General features: G+C 49.9%; 1 protein-coding gene across 1 annotated transcript in view; it reads right to left on the bottom strand.

Moving 5' to 3' along the window:
- ABTB2 (ankyrin repeat and BTB domain containing 2) overlaps positions 1–20,088 on the bottom strand; it is a 138,089-nt gene that overhangs the window by 98,693 nt on the left and 19,308 nt on the right. The window lies entirely within an intron of this gene.

Here is a 20,088-nt window from a genome sequence, read left to right as displayed (position 1 = left end):
CTGAACAACTCTGACCTACTCAAAGACCTAGAGAAATTTACTACCACTCAAAAGTTTTAAGAAGACTTTCAATAAGTTAGGCTTTTATTCATAGACTAGAGGCCTGATGCATGAAATTCGTGCAAGAGTAGGCCTTCCTTCCCCCGGCTGCCGGCCCCAGCTTCCCTCTGGCACCTGGGACCCGGGCTCCCCGCGCAGCCCCGGCTTCATCTGGAAGGACGTCTGGTCCAGTTAGCATATTACACTTTTATTATTATAGATATGATTTAGCTTTACCATGAGCAGGAAGCACCTTTTAACAGTACAGCTGTCCTCCTTATCCACGGACTCACCTTCCGTGTTTTTAGTTACCTGTGGTCAACCGTGGGCCACCGAAACGATTAAATGGAAAATTCCAGAAATAAACAATTCGTAAGTTTCAAACTGCATGCTGTTCTGAGTAACATAATAAAAGCTCACATCATCCCAATTTGTCCTGCCCGGGAGGTGAATCATCCATTTTTCCAGCGTTTGCACACAGGATTGCCACCGCTACTGGCCTGTCAGTTATTTAGTAGCTGTCTCGGTTATTGGAGCCACCAATACTTGTGCTCACTTAAGACTTATTTTACTTAAGAATGCCACATTCACGTAACTTTTATTACAGTGTATTGGTAAAATGGCTCTATGGTATTACTAGTTGTCAATCTCTTCCTGTGCCTAATTTGTAAGTGACACTTTATCACAGGTATGTATGTATGTATGTATAGGAAAAAACAGTATATATAGGGTTGGGGACTACGGGTGGTTTCAGGCATCCACTGGGGGTTTGGAATGTATCCCTATGAGTAAGGGGGACACCGTATTTCACCAAGGCAGGGGGTTTAGTCCTGGCACTTTACGTACATATTTGTGTTACAGCCTCACTTGTTAGCCTTGGACCTAGCACATGGCAGGTGCTCCGTAAATTTAGGAATGAATTTGCTTGCCTCTCTGAAGCCTTTGTACCTTGTGCTGCTCTCTCTATAGTCTTTTCCACTACATGCTTTTTAACACCTTGCTGATGGGTCACCCGATAAGTTGTGTTTCCGCGTCCGAACCCTGCTGACCGGTCACCAGATATAACTCGTGTCTATGTTTCAACGTAAAGAATGGCAGCCACATTCCGGTTAACGTTTTATAATGTGATTTTGAGTGGAGTACCTTAAAATGAAAGCACAACCACACTGGAGAATTTTCAAGGTGAGTGTAAGCAGTCTGTCAATTTGTTTCCATCTCCCTCAGACTCAGAGAGGCTAAGGGACTTGCCCAAGATCACACGTGGTGTGTACGAACCGGAGCCAGAACCCATACACATCACGGAACATATGTCCACACTTCACTGCCACATGAATGACCAGACACAACCACTCATAGCGTACCCTTCACATCAAACTCAGGTCTTAATTTCTACCTTGAAAAATTACAGAAGGAAATTTGGTGGGGATGGGAATCTCATCTCTCTCTTCCTTTAAACCAATTACGTTTAAAAGCCACTTTACTTTCTGGTCTTCCCATAAAAAAGTGTTTGGCTTGGGCACATCAAAGCAAAGAGTTTAGCATTTCCTACATGCAACCAGGCCTGCATAAATGTTTCAATTAATAAAGAATCCTGTTCTAATTCTATTCTCAGCACTTCCTCACCCTCTTTCAAATTCCGGCCCTTGAACGGTTGGGAGTGATTGAAGATGCAGCTTCAGGTTCCTTGGGAGCTCTTCGGGGACGTCTGCATTAATCCTCCGCACCGTGCAATGCAGAAACAACATTAAGGAAAACTGTCTGAAGTGAAAATATGTACTTAATTCCCACTACAGGGGATGGATCTCTTTAGCAGATGTTTTTCTGGAATGGCTGGTGATTGTAAAATAGGAAGAACTAAAAGAATCAAAGTCAAGGTTGGTAAAGAGAAGGGCCTGAGCAGGGGCCTGTGCTGGAAGGCAGGAATGGCATAGCAATTAAATTTCCAGACTACTGCTTATGAAAAATAAGCCGTCTTCGGATCGTTGCTAGGGCACGGCTATCCACGGTGGTCATGGACCACAGAAAATGAACCCAAGTTGATATATATATATATATATATATATATATATATATATATATATATATATATATATAAAATAATCATTTAAGCAAGACATTCCTGTGATGTTCGAGCCAGGATCTCGGAGGGGATCAGGTTCCCATGCTTGGAAGGACTGTGTGTTTGGAAAGTCCTGATGGGATAGTCCTGGAAAACAATGAAGGTGGTTGTTTGCAAAGCCCAAGGAAGCGGCAGCCCTGCAGGTCTTGCTGCATCAGGGAGCTGCCAGCCCCCCACTCCCAACGGGACCACGCTTTAGGCCAGTAATGAGCCCTGCCTGAAGCCTTCAGGGGGAAGGCGCTTTGCCTTGGCAACCGGCTTTTCTTTTCCTAGGCTCAAACCCACAGCAACTACACTCTGGGTCCTGGTGCCACGGGCCTGTTGAGTCTGCTCATCCAGGGCCCCATCCTGCCCTGCCTTGCTCTTTACACTGTAAGTTAGAGGGGCAGGCGATCCGGGAGGCAGCAGTCTGCTCAGGCTGGCATCCTGGCTCCACCACTTACTCGCTCTCAGAAGTGGGGGGCCCGCTCCTTAACCTCTCTGTGCTCCAGTTCCATCTCTGTAAAATGGGAATAATAGTACTACCTCCTTCACGGGAGCACTGGGAAGACAAAGGAGACAGGAATAAGACAGGTGCCATGGTGCCCGCACAGCCAGCGCCCTATGCCGCCTATTCATTGGGGGTGGGGGTTGTGAAGGGAAAGGACGCATGTGCCCTCAAGGGAAGGAAGCGCTTCCTTTTACGGCTTTAAAAAATACGTTGTTTTCTTTTGGAGGAGCTACTGACACAGCCCCCCGAATCTAACGGGCAGGCCGTGCTAGCTCAGCATGAATGCCCTCGCATTAAGAATCATGTCACACTCCTGTCTCACAAGTTGTGGAAACCCAAATCAGTCAGCATTCAGCTCTGGGGGGTGGGAGACATGCGGAAGGCCTTTCAGTTTCCCAAGCCACCATCAGAATGAAATGCTCTCGCATTTACATTTTGGAATTCCATTACAAAACCCCGCCATTGAGCTGGTTAGGCTTGGTGGCTCCACCCCAGAAAGAGTGATAAAAGACCATCTTGGCAGCCAGGCTCCGCGTTAGTCCGGTGCTATAAATCACTGGCTATCGGATGGAGGGGAGCTCATTAATATAAACGAGGAGCCTGAGAGGCACCATTAGCATGCTATTAATTTGCTTGACGATCTACAGCAGGGTGAGAGCAGGCTGAGCCATCCGGCATGGCGTGCACAGGAAATGATCTGGTCCCGTTCATTTCTGTCCTGGGCTGGCCACACGTAACTGGGCATCGTCAGAGCTCATCCATCTCCTCCTAGTTCAATGGTTCTCAACCTTCCTAATGCCGCGACCCTTTAATACAGTTCCTCATATTGTGGTGACCCCCAACCATAAAATTATTTTCGTTGCTACTTCATAACTGTAATTTTGCTACTGTAAACAATATGTAATTATATATGTGTTTTCCGATGGTCTTAGGCGACCCCTGTGAAAGGGTCGTTCGACCCCCGAACGGGTCGCGACCCACAGGTTGAGAACCGCTGTCCTAGCTTCTTCATCCTTCCAGAGAAGGAAGTCGGGGCTGGGGGATGTGCACAAACTCTTGGTACTCAATAAAGATACCCAATGAGAAGAGATTTTTGTGTTGCAACAACCCCATTTAGGATTGTCAGTGTTTCTACCTTTTTGTTTCTCCATCTGCTCTTTCTGGTTCCTCCTTCAGTGAATGTGAATGAAACACTCTTTTCCAGTTGGGCTGCCTTTACTTATACACACATCCATCCGTCTACTGGGGAGAAGGGTGTTCCTTTTCATCCCAGTGAGTAGATGCGACTGCCTTCAATCTTTGCCATTCACAGAGGGCGTGAGGGAAGGGGAGGGGATGAAGAACTTTATCTATGTCTCTGTGATCTCAAGTCTTTCTGTCCAATTCTGTTCTGATTTCTTTCCGATGCCTATTTCTGTCTGGTTCGTCTTCTGGCCTCCAAAGCTGTCACAGAGGAGCGGCCCCCAGACCTGAAGGCTCTGGCAGCGGCGTTGGTCACCTGGGTCACTGTGGTCAAGCAGGACATGAGGCAGAGGCAGCCGTCCATATGCTCCTAAAGACGCCTCCTTTCCTGTGGCTACTGCTGCTGGAAGGACACCCACCCACCCACCCCATCATGCCCGCAAATGAATTAAACACACACACCAATGTGTTTTCATGTAAAGGGATTACAGAGATGGGCCTGGGGGCTTGAAATGGCTCTTCCACTGCTCATCTTGACTATGTCAAGACTTAAAAAAAAACACACCTAAATCCATAAGTGTGCACTTTTCCTGCCCATCAGAAAGCTAGCATAAACAATGAGCTCAAGGAAACTGGTTCAATCACACAGACCAGCAAAGGATGAAAGCCCGGCCTCAATGCTGCAAGGAGCAGGAATGGGCTGACGAGCTCCGCTGTTCCCACGAACATGCTTGTTTCAGCATCACCCACCCGCTGTGATCCCCGGAGGACGCCACCTCTGAGTCCTCGGAACCCCTCAGCTTCTCCTCACTACAGCCCACGCAGCATGAGAAAACATGTCAACATGCCCCACGCTCAGGATACAAACCCCGGCAAATGTTAGAAAGTTAAGAAAATGAAAGTCGTGTGTTTCCAACCCTTGAAATAATCACTAGTAACACACGTAGGTATATTTCCACACAAGCATGACATATGTATATTTTCACAGAACTGGGCCATGGCTTATAGAATTTCCTGTCCTCACCCTCTTGCCACCAGACTGAATATTTAGTAAGCATTTCCTTATGCCATTGTATTTCCTTCAAAAATGTACCCTTTGCCTGGCAGGTGTGGCTCGGTGGTTGAGTGTCGACCCAAGTCACAGTTCAATTCCCGGTCAGGGCACATGCCCAGGTTTCAAAAGCTCAACCTCCACCCCCACCCCGCCACCGTAGGAGGCGTCCAGGAGGCAGCCAATCAATGATTCTCTGTCATCACTGATGTTTCTATCTCTCTCTCCCTCTCCCTTCCTCTCTCTGAAATCAATAAAAACATTAAAAAATGTGCCCTTTAATGGCTGCATAAATGTCACCATACCCAAGTGCTATGATTTATATAACCATTCTCAGATCATACAGACAGCATTTTAATCTCTCCCTAGCTTCTTTACTAAAATTAAACTCTTACCTTCCTATCTCAAATCCATGACCAGGTTCAAATTCACTGAAGGGCATTTCGCTGGGGAAACGTGAGAGCAGGAATTCTTGCATGAAAATCTCTGCCATGAGAAGGCCCTTTGGCTTCCAAGGCCTGAAATCAAGGGTTGGCCTGGGCTGGCTACTTCTGTCACCAACTTGTGTCAGTCAGTGGGGCTGTGACCCTTGAATGATTCCGTGTTCTTGGCCTTGAAAATACATCAGGGCAGCAGGCAAATCAAGATGCTCCCTGTGGCTACCCAATGCTACGGAGCCTCCAGGCCTCAGAAATGGGATCTCTTGAACCCTGTACCCAAAGCCCCAGTCAGAGGGAAGCTGGGACATTCGTAGCAGATGAGTTTATTACCCAGAAGGCAATGCAGATTCACCAGGGGGTTCTGGGCTTCTCGGAGTCAGGGTCGGCAGCTGTCAAGGCCCCTGTTGTCAATGGAACCACATCTGTATTTCTGCATCTCGGGGTGTTGGTGCTTTTGTGGGAGGGCAGGGTTAAGATCAGCACCCGATAAGACACCTCCAACCCAATTTCCTGTCTCTGGCAGACTTATTTCGGATGAGTTTCCTTCCCAGCATTCCTGTCCTCAGGCCTCTGAAGGCAGAGGCCACAGGGCACGCTCTCAGGTGGGAACCAAACAGAGGTCACACAGTTAGCGTCTCCCACTCCCCACTGTCCCACTTAGGAAGATGGCAGGGTCAGCTCAGCTCACTGTCAGGAGGGAGGGCTGCAGGAAGGGACAGGAAGAGGTGTCAGGGTCACCTGCTGGGCTGAGCAGTTTCTCGGAGCCCAACCACAGGACTGCCAGTCACCAACCCCCGGGGCTGTCACACTGGGCAGCCCCATCTGACAGCTTACAAAGGTTTCCTTTCTAAGGCCACCTTCCATTTGTACTAACCAGTCAAGTACGTGTCACTTTACACTGTGATAAAGGATCAGAAACAGCCTCCTCGAATCTAAGGAGATCGTAATCGCCCTGGCTGGGTGGTGCACCACAGGGTCAAGGGTTTGAATCCTGGTCAAGGCCACATACCTTGGTTGCAGGTTCAATCCTGGGCCCTGGTCAGGGCGCGTGCAGGAAGGGAAGCAGCCAGTTGATGTATCTCTCTTACACTGATGTTTCTCTCTGTCTGTCTCTCTCCCCCTTTGCCCCTTCTACTCTCTCCCTCTCTCTAAAAAAAAAATAAATAAATAAAATAAATGGAAAAACAGCAACAAAAATAAGGCAATCTTAATCAACTACCGGGAACACAAGGGTGGCACAGTGTGGAAGCGTCCTGTCTAAGGAAGAACAGATCAAATGGTTTTCGTTTTGAACTTCCCACTCTAAAGCACACTCTTTACCCTTTGCAGCGAATTTACGCTTTAAATGCTTGTAACTTACATGAACACCAACATAAACACTTGGAAGGAAAACAAAATACTGTTATAAATACTTACATCAAACCAACTATGTACCTGCACCGCTGCAATCACTTCGTATGAAAGAATTGCTTTAATCTTCCTACCAACCCATGAGATAGGCATGATTCCCACTTTATAGATGAGAAAGCAGACACAGAGGGTTCAAGTAACTAACTTGTCCACAGACACACAGCTAGGCAGTGCTGGGGTCAGGATCTGAACCCAGGCAGTGCAACCGTAGAGGGCTCTTCACCAACCACCAGGAGGCAGTGGCTCTGCTGATTGGCACTGGGGCTGCCATTCTCTTCTAGGGCATAGGCCCCCGAGTGAATGTGGGATGGGACCACCAGCCCACACGCTCTGTCAGCCTGAGTTTCCAGGTGCCTCTCACCGTGGACTTTATGGGTCATTGAAGGGATTTTCAGGAGAAATTTTGGGCGTGTGTGCCGACATCAGAGCCTGCCAGCCGGGTCAGGGTAAGGCTCTTCGGAACAATGTCTGGCACAGCACTAAGCACGGACTACTGGCCTCCGCACTGGAAGACACACCTCAGGCTAAAGAAAATGTGGGCTCTGCATGACGACACCACATACGTGCAGCTCCTTCTAGAAGAGGCCCTGCACGCCCTGGCTGCAAATCAGGGGTCTCCACACTCAACTTGGCAGCATGCACCCGAGAGACGGCGGTGGCCTCTCCGCTCCTCCTTGGCAGTGCTCTCCTGAAGCGTGCGGCGGGGAAGCCTGTATGGAACGGGCTTGCTCCCACGTGCACACGTTCTCGGTCACACACGGCACGTTCCCTCTCCTGACAATGGCACTGTGAGCTTCAGATCGTGTGGGTCTGTCCCTGAGACTTACTCACTGTGTGTTCACCACTCTCGTTTCTAAGGGGCCATAGCATGGGTTATAAGCATCGTGTGTGTGTGTGTGTGTGTGTGTGTGTGTGTGTGTGTGTGTGATGCTTGTCAATGAAATAAGGCACAGAAGGGGCTGAGAGCAGGAAGGACTCCAGATAAGCACCATGCCTGTGCATATGCGTGTGCACATGTGCATGTGTGTGCGTGTGATGCTTGTCAATGAACTGAGATAAGGCATAGAAGGGGCTGAGAGCAGGAAGGACTCTAGAAGTAGTGCCTGTAACACTGCTCATGCGAATACTGATGACTTTCAAGTTGAACTTCCTACTTACAACTTTATTTGGGCATCTCACAGATACCCCAATCTCAGCAGGTCCCAAGCCTGCTCCTCTCCCTGCGTGCACACAGGTGTGATATTCTGGGAAGGAGGGCAGTTCCCCGTGGTCCCTCTCCTTAGTGTAGGTCCTGAGGGAGGATACAGTCAGACTTACAATGACACAGTCCTGAGGGACACCACGTGGAGAAGTCATTTCTCTGTTCCTCAGCGGCTCCATGCACGGCCGACCCCTGGCACTGCCCTGGGTTTCTGACCTCCTCTGTCTTGTGAGAAGACACTGTTTCTTCGCCCCCTGCCTGTCAGCTGGCTCCAGGAGCCTGGACCGCACCCCCATGGGTGCTGGCAGGCCTCACACACACCCTGGCCTGTCAGGCCCCTGAAGGGCTGCCTCGCCCCTCAGAGTCATGACCTGCGAGGTGAAGCTGGGCAGGACCACAGCTCTTCATGTGACAGACCCAGGACGACACAGTACCAGTGCTTCTAAATTTACCTGCCGCCGAGAGGTCTAAAAATACTGCAGGCGATGCTTAATCCTGCAAGCAGCAGGGGGGCGTGGACAAGGCCTCGCCTCAGCCGTCCTCAGCTCCAAACCCACCCAAATCCACTTCTTCTAAAAGCAAACCCTATGCCCGCCGTGCAGGTGCCGCTTCGAGCCAATCCCTCCGCCACTCCCTGAAGCTGGACCGAGAACCTTACCTAGGCAGCAATGCTAAAGCCGATATTTAAGAGGGAGGGAGCACACGCATTCCTTCAGGGATAGTAGCTGAGGTTGCTCTCAGGGGACTCGGACCATTTCGAGCCCAGAGTAAAGGAAGCAGCGAGCGCCGAGAGGGAGCAGTCAGCTACGACTGGGTGGCAGGATGTTTAACCGCTGAGTCAGTCAGAGAAAGGGACTCACAGTGACCCTGGGCAGCAGCAGGTGGTTCTGCCTGGAAAGTATCTTCGCATCTACTGAGCCCGCCGATGCACACAGACCAGCTGCCTGTTGGGTTCAATCCCGGGGTCCCAGGGAAACCCACGTCCCCCACTCATTTTCAGAGGCTCACTAAGAAGTGAGAAACGCTGCCCAGGTCCTGAAGCTGCAGGTTCACATCTGCAAAACTGGGCGCGTTCTCTCCACGGTGGGGTGGGGGAGGGTAACCACCATTAGGGGTCGCCTCGAGGATCCTGGGAGATGGACCACAGACATTCCACAGGCTGAACAAGCCTCTGCCGCATCAGAACCAGGTTCTGGCTTTTGTCTCGAGGAGTGTGCTCAGTACTTCCTTCTTTCTAGATGCAAAAGACCACTCTGAAAGGTCCCCCGTATCACACGGCTGTGTAGGCCTCAGCGTTCCCTTTTCTTTCTTCTTCTCCCAGCCGACCTATGGAAACTCAGCCTCCCAGAGGTGCTCCTTTATCTCAGACCGTGCTCACAGCACAGCTCACGTGTTCTGAGCACTTGCTATGGGCCACAGCTGTGCAAGTGTGCTTCATGACTTGGAACACCGAGTCCTCTTCACAACCCTATGTCACAGCTTCTGTTTATTCTCCTTTTCAGGAGGAAACTGACTAGCACGTGGCAGAGCTGGGCCTCAAACACAAGCCTAAGTGATTCTAAAACCCATGTTCTTAACAACAACAAATATATACCCACAGCCTCGCAGCCACAGCAGAGAGGACTGGGCACATACCCACTAAAATCAAATCAATATTTTTTTTTTTTAAAAAATATTTTATTGATTTTTTACAGAGAGGAAGGGAGAGGGATAGGGAGTTAGAAACATTGATCAGCTGCCTCCTGCACACCCCCTGCTGGGGATGTGCCTGCAACCAAGGTACATGCCCTTGACTGGAATCGAACCTGGGACCCTTCAGTCCGCAGGCCGACACTCTATCCACTGAGCCAAACCAGCCAGGGCAAATTGATATTCTTGATTTGGAAATGGGCCAAGGACCGGAAGGGTTAACAATAGCTCACTGTCAGTGGAGCACTGTACACAGGAGCCCAGGAGCATTTTCTTGCTGAAGGGGCTCCGCGCCTTCTGTGCAATGAGGTCAGCAGCTGGAGAGCGGCTGGCAGAGGGAAGAGCAGTAAGAGGAAGACCAGACACCCCGAACGCACCCGGCGGAGGGCTGGCTCGCAGATGGAGCATCTTATTGGCTGGCTCCAGAGCACCCCAGCTGTCTCCTGGGTAGGATGTGGTCTGACCACATTCTTTCAAGTGTCTGCTCGCTCCTTGCAGGCCACCTGGCTCAGAAGGCGAGCCAGCACCTGCGTCACTATCAGCCTCATCAGAGGAGCCAACCTCCTGGCTAAGAAGCTCCCTGGTGAAGTCCAGGCCCTACCTTCCCTGTCAACAAGCTAGTCATTGTAACCAAGGGCCTCTGACGGGCGATGTCTAGGGAAGGCAAACACCCTTCAACACCCTTAACCGCCCCGGGAGGTAGGAGTCAGAACCACACGCGCACTCAGAGACGATAGTATCAGCCGTGCCGCGTCAGTGGGGACGATGCCACTGTGAGCACTCGCCTGCCTCAGTTTCCTCATCTGTGACACAGGGTCAGCAGGAGGGCTTTGCAACACTGGCAAGTGACATAACGTGTGTGAAGCACTCAGAACAGTGACTGGCATACAGGTCATTAAGGTAAGTATGAGGCCCTTCTGAGGGGGGGCCCCAGGAGACAGGCCCTGCCCTTAGGGGCTCGGCTCAGAGAGACTGAGGGAGACGGGGAATTTACAGGCATGACTGGCCCCGTCATGGTCCCCATGATTCTCATTTTGCCACGTCCCAGCCCATCTCTCCAAATGACTTCTCCAGAAAGGCTGCCACGTATTATCTTACCCTTCTTTGAAAGAAAAAAAAAATGAAGACTGGAAAAATCCCTGCCAAAAGAGTTCAAAATTCCACATTAAAAGGCGGCCTGCACTTGAGCGAGCCTGTCTTCTGGGTAGTCTGCATTTGCAGGAGGCCCCGTGAGCAGCAGACACTCTAACTGCAGGCACAAGCTCGCCTGGCATTTGGAAACCTAAGTGGGACCAGATCCCCGATCCAGGAGCCCCATTACCCCAGAGCGAGGTCCTAACTAAAATCAGTGGTCTGAGGGGCCTGGCTTTCACTGGGTAAACACACCCAGTGCAGGCCGCCTGGCTTCTGCGAGTGGAGAGAAATCAGTATCTGAAATGACCTGTGTTCAGCGCGCTCCTGACCTGGAGCTCGGAGGGTCTGAGATCTAGCTCTCGGAGGTTCACAAACCCATCTCTGGGAAACGCTGAAACAATGGAAAGCTGTGCTTGGGCAGCCAAAAAAGCTTTGGGGAATACAGCTCCAGATATTCACGAGAGGAATGGAAACAATTAGACTGATTCCAGGGACGAGCTCTGGGTTCCCGTTTTCCTGTCTCCATTTCTCCTGCCCTTCCCCAAGTCACGGCTCAGCAGCCACAGCAGAGAGGACAGGGCACATGCCAGCCAGCCATGGCCCTGGGGCTTTTTTCCACAGTGAGTCCAGTCCAGTTCTTAAGGGCACAGGTCTCCTTAAATCCAGTTTCCCTTCATATTAGCAATAACAAAAGCTGCCCTCCCGCCCGGCAGAATCTCAGTGCCTCCGACCTACAGCCGGAATTCCAAACACCTGCGCTGCAGCCCCTTTCAAAATCCCACCTGAGATGGCGTAGGATTTTTCCCAGCAGTTTCTACAGCAGTTTCTAACCAACCAGTGTGAAGCTGCTATTGAGACATCTGCAGTTAAGTTTTTAAGGAAAAAATGTTTTGCTTTGACCAACACCTGACACGACCAGAACCAACTTTGGGACCAAGTGACCACATTTGTTAGAACAGGGCTAAACATGGTGACGTCACTCAGCTTTCCCCACCCAGCGGGATGGAAACTACTGCTCCAGGCCCCGAAGGGCGCTCCCTGGGGCGGGGGGGAGAGCCACACAGGCGACACCTCAGCCGAGGGCAGCCTACATGAGGCTGTGTTCTCTGGTCAGCCCCACGGACTCTGGCTACCACAGTCACGCTTGTCACAGGGGTATCTGAAAAGCTGCAAAAGGCTTCCTTGTATACTTTTTAACTGGAAACCTGCTGGATAGACAAGAACTCCTTAGTGTAGGTAAACAAGCACTTCCTAGAAATGGTTTCATTTTAAACTCAACTCCAGGTCCAGTCCAGCCGATGGCCTGGGCCTTCTGATCCTTAGGGAGGCAAAGACACTCTATGGATCCGCTCCGACTTTCTGCTCACTTGCTCCCCCTAAACCCACTGGCGTAAGTCAGGGGCCTAGAGCAAACATGTGTCTGCCACAAATATTTCATCATCAACTACTAATGCACCACGTGGGGGAGGGTGGAAATAGCAAGGCCGGGTTACTGTTTCCCCTGGTGCTGCTAAAAGCCAACTTCACAGATAATCTGTGAGCCCCTGAATAGAGCTATTTAAATACGCTGTGTACTTGAACGTGATAAAACTGCAACAGTAAAAACTGCACACAAAGTTTCCAAGACTAAATAAAGAAGGCTCAGCTAGGCTTATCTTAGTTGACAACATTAAGGATATACCAAGGACTACATGTGCCTCAGGCAGTGGTGAGACCCAGGGTGTGTGAGCCCTTCAGGACAGTGGTCCGTGAGGTCCGGAAGGTTGGCGACTGCTGGTTTAGGACACAATTCCCAGCCTCCATACGCTAATGACCTCAGTGGGGAAGCCCAGAAAGGCATGCGGGAAAGAACTTAAAGATCTGGGAATAACCCTCAGTCGCCATCAGTATCAGCTCTAGAATCATCATGCAGGAGAGAGGTTAACTGCAGAAACAACAGGGCCATTCCAGTCAGAAACACGTGGGCGAAGCCTTGGTATTTCACCGTGTGGGTTCTCAGATGTGTAATAAAAACACTCCTGGTCCTGGTTAGGTTACACACGTCACCCATGACACCTCTTCAGGCTGATTGACTTGGTTTAGGCAATCCTTGCCCTCTGACCCTGCCACCCTTTGCTCAGAGTGTCATCATAGTCATTCTGCCCCAGAGATGATAACATTCTTTTTTTTTTTTTAATTTAAGATTTTAAAATTGATTTTGAGAGAGAGGGGAAGGGAGAGAGAAACATCCATGTGAGAGGGGAACATGGATCAGCTGCCTCCTGCATGCCCCCAACTGGGGATTGAACCCCCAACCTAGGTATGTTTGGTCGAGGAGGTGATATCTACTTGCCATTTCCATACTAGGTCTTGCGATTAAAAACAGGTGCCAGAGTGACAAAGCTCCCCTCCCAGCAGTGCTTTCTCAAGTCTATTTCTGCCTCTTCAGGAAATGCGAAACCTCAGCCTGGCTGTGGGATCCGGCCAGACCACTGGGTCGGCCTCCAGAGGTTATTAAATAGCACGGCCCCGCCGCCAAAGCCTTTTGAGGCTTGGCATGTCAGGAAGGGCTCCCCTGTGGGGACCGCTGGCTGTCCCTGTCCCAGATCAGAATTTCCAGCTCTGCCCCTCTTCAGCTTCCCACCCCCTTCTGGCAAGAAGGCACACGGAGGCGCAAAGACCAAAAGCAGGAGTCAGGAGGCCCACGTCCAGTCTGGGCTCTGCCTCTACCGACGTCATCCCTCCCAACTCACACTCCACATCTGAAAAGGGCGCTACTTGGGCCACACGTAGAGGCCCTTCTGGCTCTAACCTCAGACTCAAGGCCCATTTTCGGAGCTTTGGTATCATGTGCTCAACCCCTGGCACAGAGCAAGTCTCCTATCAATGTTTACAGGAAGAGGGGAAGACAACGGCTCCAGCCAGAGGAAGGTCTGAACCTGGTGGAGAATTCAAGGTCCCCAAGGCAGACTGGGAGTTTGTGTACCTTCCAGAGTGTTCTTCCCCCAACGAGATCCTCTGATAATGGGAGGAAATCAATGGGTCCAAAGTCTGCTGTTTACCAGTGACGTGACCTTAGGCAAGCTGAACTCTCAGTGCCCTAGTTTCCTCCTTTATAAGATGCAGATAAGTAGAGGACTCACAGCTAGGGTTGTTGGCATAAGTACAGATGCCTGTAAAGAACTTAGAACAATGCATGACACATAGTAAGGGCTCATAAGTTAGCTATTACTACTCTTCCTGCTAAGTCTAGTCTTTGACGTATGCAACTCAGAAGGGAGGGAATTCCGTTGCCTCCTCAGATGATGGAAAAGTGGTGCTGAGTGACTGATAGTGAATGAATGAATGAACGAACGAATGAATGAATGGGATCAAACCAAACTTCCTCCCTTCCAGGTCTTCCTCCTCTCTCTACACTAGCCGACTGATGGGTCAGAATGGTTTCCTCCAAAGCTGGCTTTTACATGGAGGTAAAGGCATCTGTATGGTGGTGAGTATTCTGCGCTGCACTTGAAGCAGGAAAATACTGATTTCTAAGTTGATTGGGAAAACCTAAGTATGTATTTGTTAAACTGTACAGCACCCACTTAAACACGACACAGAGATACAGTCAAAAATAGCTAAAATGGAATACTAAAAAATGTTTAAATAGTCTAAAGGCAGGAATGGGGAAAGAGAGGAATAAAAAAGGAGGGTGGGGACAAACAGAAACCAAACATCAAATAGTAGACCCTATTTCTAAATGTATCAATAATTATATTAAATGTAAATAATCTAAACACACGAGTCAAGAAAGATTAGGAGGCTAGATTAAAAAAACAAAATTGCAACAAAGTGCTATTTACCAGAAAAACTCACTTGGTATAGGTCATAAGCCAGTCAAAATTAATGTATGAAAAAACAGATTATACAAACAAGTATCCAAAGAAAGCTGAAGTGGCGACAAAGGATTTCAGATAAAGTAGGCTTCAGAGCAAAGGCAGTTATCTATAATAATAAAAACATAATATGCTAATTAGACCGGACAGCCGAACGACCTTCCGGACATCCTTCCAGATGATGACCTTCAGGATGAAGCCAGGGCTGCGAGTGCCGAGCCCCTTGCACGAATTTCGTGCATTGGGCCTCTAGTTAGGGATAAAGAGGAACATTACCCAGCTGCCTTGTATATAGAGCACCGAGAAGATGATGTTGCTAGTGGGTGATGGGTGGGAAGATTCTCTCCGCCCCCCGCCCCCCCAAGGACCCCATCCCCGACAGCAGCCAGAGAGGCGCTGCCTGGCTCTCACTGCCAGTCCCAGGTACATTCAGTTTCATCTTCACTTCCTCCCAGTTCCCTTCCAATCTCAGGTAGCTTTGAGGGAGAGCAATCCCAAAAGTGACAGGAGTCCTCGACCTTGCTGAAAAAGCCATCCGCAGCCCAGGAGTATGCCCCTCGTTCCTTGGGGTAAATTCTCAACTAACTCTATAGCATTATACTATACATGGGGCTCTACACCCTGTTGTTAAAAATCTGGGGCAAAAAATTCCCTTCCTTCTACTCCTCCCTCTCTCCTAGATATATCTCTCCCAAGAGAAACTATATAGAAAAAAACAACGAAACTTTAAAAACCAAGCGATCTTGCTCAGGAGGAAGGGTTCTGGACTGTGTTTTCTGCTCCTACGCCCTTGGCCGAGTGTGGGTTAAACAAGCTGCGGGTGGAGTATGTGTATGGCTAGGATGCGCTCTGTCTGCCGGCTGGCCTCCCAGACCCAACGCCTCACCGTCTGTTTAACACCTCCAACCCCCACGCTGCTGGTGCTCTCGAATGTGTCATCTTGTACAGTGTGTGAAAATATTGAGATCACGGTGGCCTGAGCAGCCCTGGACAACTCCGACTCTGCCCAGTCCTAGAGTAAGGATCTGACTGCTGCTGGGGTTGCAGACAACAGCTCAGAGTCAGAGAAGTCAGACAGATGGAAGTAGCAGTGGGTCGCACGGGCTGGCAGGAGGCCCACCCAGGGCCCTCCTTCTGGACAGGCCTTGGCCTCGGCAGTCAGGCAACCTTCCTTCTTCCCAGGCTGCAGCTTCCTGAGTGATGAAGGCTGCTATCAGGGGAGAACTCGATTTCTGACTGAGAAATCCTGCAATGACAGTCTCCATCCAGACACTGGGGTGAGGGATGCGGGCTTTCGTTTTGCCCTGTGCTTGCCGGGTGGCTTGGGGCAGGTGGCTTCCCCTCTCCAAGCCTCTGTTACTCCCTCTGCCCTCCTGCTGGTGGTGTGATGATGAAATGAAACAATGTATGCCAAGTCCTCAGCACAGAGTCACTGCTGAATAAACAGTTCCTAGGATGACTGCCACAGGATCATGCATTGCTCCCGGGTAGAAACCACCCCTTTTGTGTCCTCCGTGGTGCCTACAAGATGCCGGCCACAGGGCAGCCGTTCAAGAAACCCTTGTTGGCTAAACATTCCCACTCTCTGGATCTAGTTAGCTGTAGGCACTTCAAAAGGAACACTGAATAACACCCCTCCTTGTCTGGCTTAGTTCTGAAATAAAAAGCAAATTGGCCACCAAGCCATCCAAGATCCTGAAAGCATGTGGTCTCTGAGGGTGTCACACCGTCCAGTTGCATCTGCGGCGGATTGAAAACAAGAATCTGTGAGATGAACTTGTCTAACGTTTGACAACACGCAGCTTGGAGCAAATGGTCTCACTAAAACTTGAAGCAGGTCAAGGTGTCATTGAGTTGGAGACAGATTGGAAGAAAAGAGAAGTGGCACTTCAATTCATCTGGCATAATTTAAGGTATTAAAATTCTATCTTCATGATAGAAATGAGCCCAGCCCCCAGCTATTTAGGACCTACATGACTCTCTCCCTATAATCTGAATATTTAAGAGGCCTTCAAAAGAAGTGCTTTTCGTCCAGAGAAGAAAGGTTACCTTAGAACAAATATACACTGCAATCAGTGACTATAATAAATAATAATTGCTTTAACAGTTGCGACAAAAGATACTTGTGAGCTTCTTGTTCTCATTAATGGTCAGTTGAAACGCTCTTCAAATAAAGAAGTTACCCTTGTCCAGCCTACTGTGGCAGATGTGTTTCTCTCTAAGACTGGCTTTTCCATTCTCCTTTTCCCTCTGGACCTCCCAGTCCACGCCCAGCCCCAGCATCTTGTCTGCACAGCAGCCACCCTTTCCTCTTCTATCCGCAGCCCACTTAGGGTTCTCAGACCATGAATGCTCCCTAGTCCTCCCTCCCAGCGTGGGTAGCAGCTGCTGGCCTCCTGCGACCCATTGATTCAATGGTGGGCACCTGACCTAAGTTGGGCCAATCAGAGCCCAGGAGACTCATATTGGGACTTGTGTTTGAGCCCTCCCGGAAGCTGACCTGCTTCCTTTGCTATTAGGCTTGAAAGCTGGGGCTGCTGAAGGCAGTTTATAATCACAAGGGAAAGGCTGCTGGAGAAGGTGGCCAACCCCGGTGCAGAACCCCGAGGAGAGAGTAAACAAGAGAAAACAGGGTCCCAAAGACACCCCTAAGCCCTGAAGCCAACCTTCCTTCAGGACTTCTAAATAAGCCTGCACACTCCACTCTGGAGATCAAGCCTGCAACCCGGGCATGTGCCCTGGCCGGGAATTGCATGGTGACCTTCTGATTCATAAGTTGACGCTCAACCATTGAGCCACACTGGCTGGGCCAAAGGGTGTTTTTTAAGAATGACAGAAGGTAAAGTGTTTAGCAATATACCTGGTATACAGTAAAGACCCAATTGTGTTAGCTATCACGGCTGTGAGATCAAACGAGAAAGGATGTGAAAGCACCTTGTAAAAACCACAAAGCGCTGTACCCACAGTAGAGAGCATCATCGTCACCAGCTCTCACTCCTAAACTGGCCATGATAATAATGTCAAAGTGTGTGGTCAAGACAATAAACTCAATGAAATGAATTCAACCCATAAATGATACCTGGCCAGGCAGAGAGAGAATTGTCAGTGGGTACAGGCGTATAAACCCCATAACTGTCATTTCATCAACGGTTTCGCGCACTCCCCAGGAAATATATCGGGGCTGCTCACGGAAAGCCCTATCAATAGCGACTTATCCGAGGTCCCCTGGAGGCCTGGCGCGGTTCCCAAGCTACGAACAGCCAGGCCCCTTCTGAACTTTTCCAGAGCAACATCTGCAAAAGTGCAAGTTCAGATCCCTTCCTGATTTTCCAATTTCTTTTAACAACTTCACAGGCAGGATGAAAATGTGCTGCTTTATGAATGAGAAGTTTCAGTTGCTGGACTTGGCAGCAGAGATTTCCAAGAAACCCAGCCGCGAGGAGTGCCGCCTTACCGCGGACCCCTCCCCATTCCACTCACACATCCCATAAAACCAGGGGGCGCTGGGTTTCCACGGCCGCTCGCAGCCACGGGACGGCCGGGAAAAACCAGGGAGAGGCCCTCCAGGTGTGGGAGGGAAGCGTCCCCCCTCCACCCCCCACCCCCACACAGATGGGACATGGGTGCTTCTTCAGTTTGGAAGCTTTAGAAAACACACAGAACAAGCCTCAGAAGTGCTCCCCGCAAACACACAAAAGGGTCACTTCAAATAACCCGAGTGTGGCTTCATGTGGAAAAAATTAAAGCTTGAAAATCGGGTCCATAAAACGTAAGGAGTCTTGGAAAAACAACCCCACTGGATCTCACAGTCCTCGTTCGGGAAAATAGATAGATTGTTCTCGGACTCTCTTTTCTAACTGCGGCCTGTATACCAGCCGTGTGTGTTTTGGACCCTTTCCCATCCTACCATGATTTCCTGTCTCAGTCTGGGTCCCATGGTAACTGGAGAAATTTGGCGTGCCCGCCCCATACGCAACGACTGGCCGCGCGAGGGGTGCCAAGCGGGTATCTTCTTCCATAACACACTTCTCTCGCTCTCTTCTGGCTCTGTGGCAGGGTTACGCTCTTGCTCATAAACTCTTACGGATAAAATCTTCAGTTTACAAATGGATCTCCCGCCAGCCTCTCTGACCCATCTCCCAGGGACGTGAAAGCCTCGTTCCAGACCCATGTAGTATCCAAAATTCCACGGCACAGGGTAGAGGGGCTGTAAGGCTGCTGGGCTAACAATCGATGGTCTTGCCATTAGCAAAAGTGTCAAGTAGCTGAGTAAATACAAAATCTCATTTACGGGGTGGACAGAAGTTATCTTGGGAAAGTACTTCCTGAGTGTCCCATGGTCACACTGATGGGAGGCTCATGTGTTTGATGTCTGGGGGCTAATTTCTGTTTACCTTTCAGATCTCAACCCAACGGACACCACCCCCAGGCCCGGGATAATCCTGTGCCCCCACCTGGTTTAGGGGTCCTGGGCTTCCAAGTTTAGCCCATAAAAGGCTGCAGTACAAATGCCGCTTTAATTCTTGCTCCCTAACTTCTCCCTGAAGGGCAGGGACTGTAACTTTTCACCTGTATGCTGGCACAACACTTGACCTCCAGTAGGTGTTCTGGAAATGTGTGCAGCATGGCCTGTGGGCAGACCTAGCCCTAGACCACATCACAGTTCAGGGGACTGGCCTTCACGACCTCACTCTGCCTCCTGTTTCTCCACCGACACCCACCAGGTACAAGTTCTACCTTCTCGGACACGAGAAAAACCATTCAGATGAAGGTCAAAGAGACACATCATTCAAGTATGCCCCCCCTCCCCAAATCCCCCACCCCCCAACTTGATACTCATGCTCCCGCCTTGACCTAAGGGATTAAATAAATTATAATAGTAGCATTTTAGGCAACCACAGTGGAGGACTGGTTTTAGTTGTTGTTTTGCTTGTTTTTGTTTTTAGGAAGTGGAAGAGGTGGCTACTGCCCTGCTTCTGAAACCTGGCACGTGGGCAAAGCCCATGTCCAGGGCACCCCCACCTGGGGCGCAGGCCCAGCGCAGCCAGCTCTGCAGCAATGCCTCTGTTGATTTTGCTAATAGAGCAAACAGACCCTCTTTGAAAGAGAAGCAAGGGCAGCAGAACTCTGCTTTCCTGCCCATTTCCTCTGCCTTATTAAGCAAGAAGAACTGGTTTCAGTAAGAAACCCTGAAAGCCACGATGGAACAATCGCAGAAGTGTGTGCGGTGGGTCCCAGGGCACGGAGGGCACAGGACACACAGGAACCCCAGTCAGCACCAGGCAAAAGGTCTGCGTCTCCAGGTGAGAAGCAGGCAAAGGCTCTGAAGTTGAACACTACAGTGATAAACAACAAACAGCTTTAGCCGATTACGTGCTAACTGTTGTCCAAGTAGTTTACACATGCTGTCGTTTACTGCCTCATTTCTCTTAACACAGGGACACGAGGATTGCCATGTTACATTTAAAAATAAAGA

This window comes from Myotis daubentonii, chromosome 9, assembly GCF_963259705.1.
Source record: "Myotis daubentonii chromosome 9, mMyoDau2.1, whole genome shotgun sequence".
Taxonomy (NCBI): domain Eukaryota; kingdom Metazoa; phylum Chordata; class Mammalia; order Chiroptera; family Vespertilionidae; genus Myotis; species Myotis daubentonii.
This window is presented reverse-complemented; position numbering and strand designations above follow the sequence as displayed.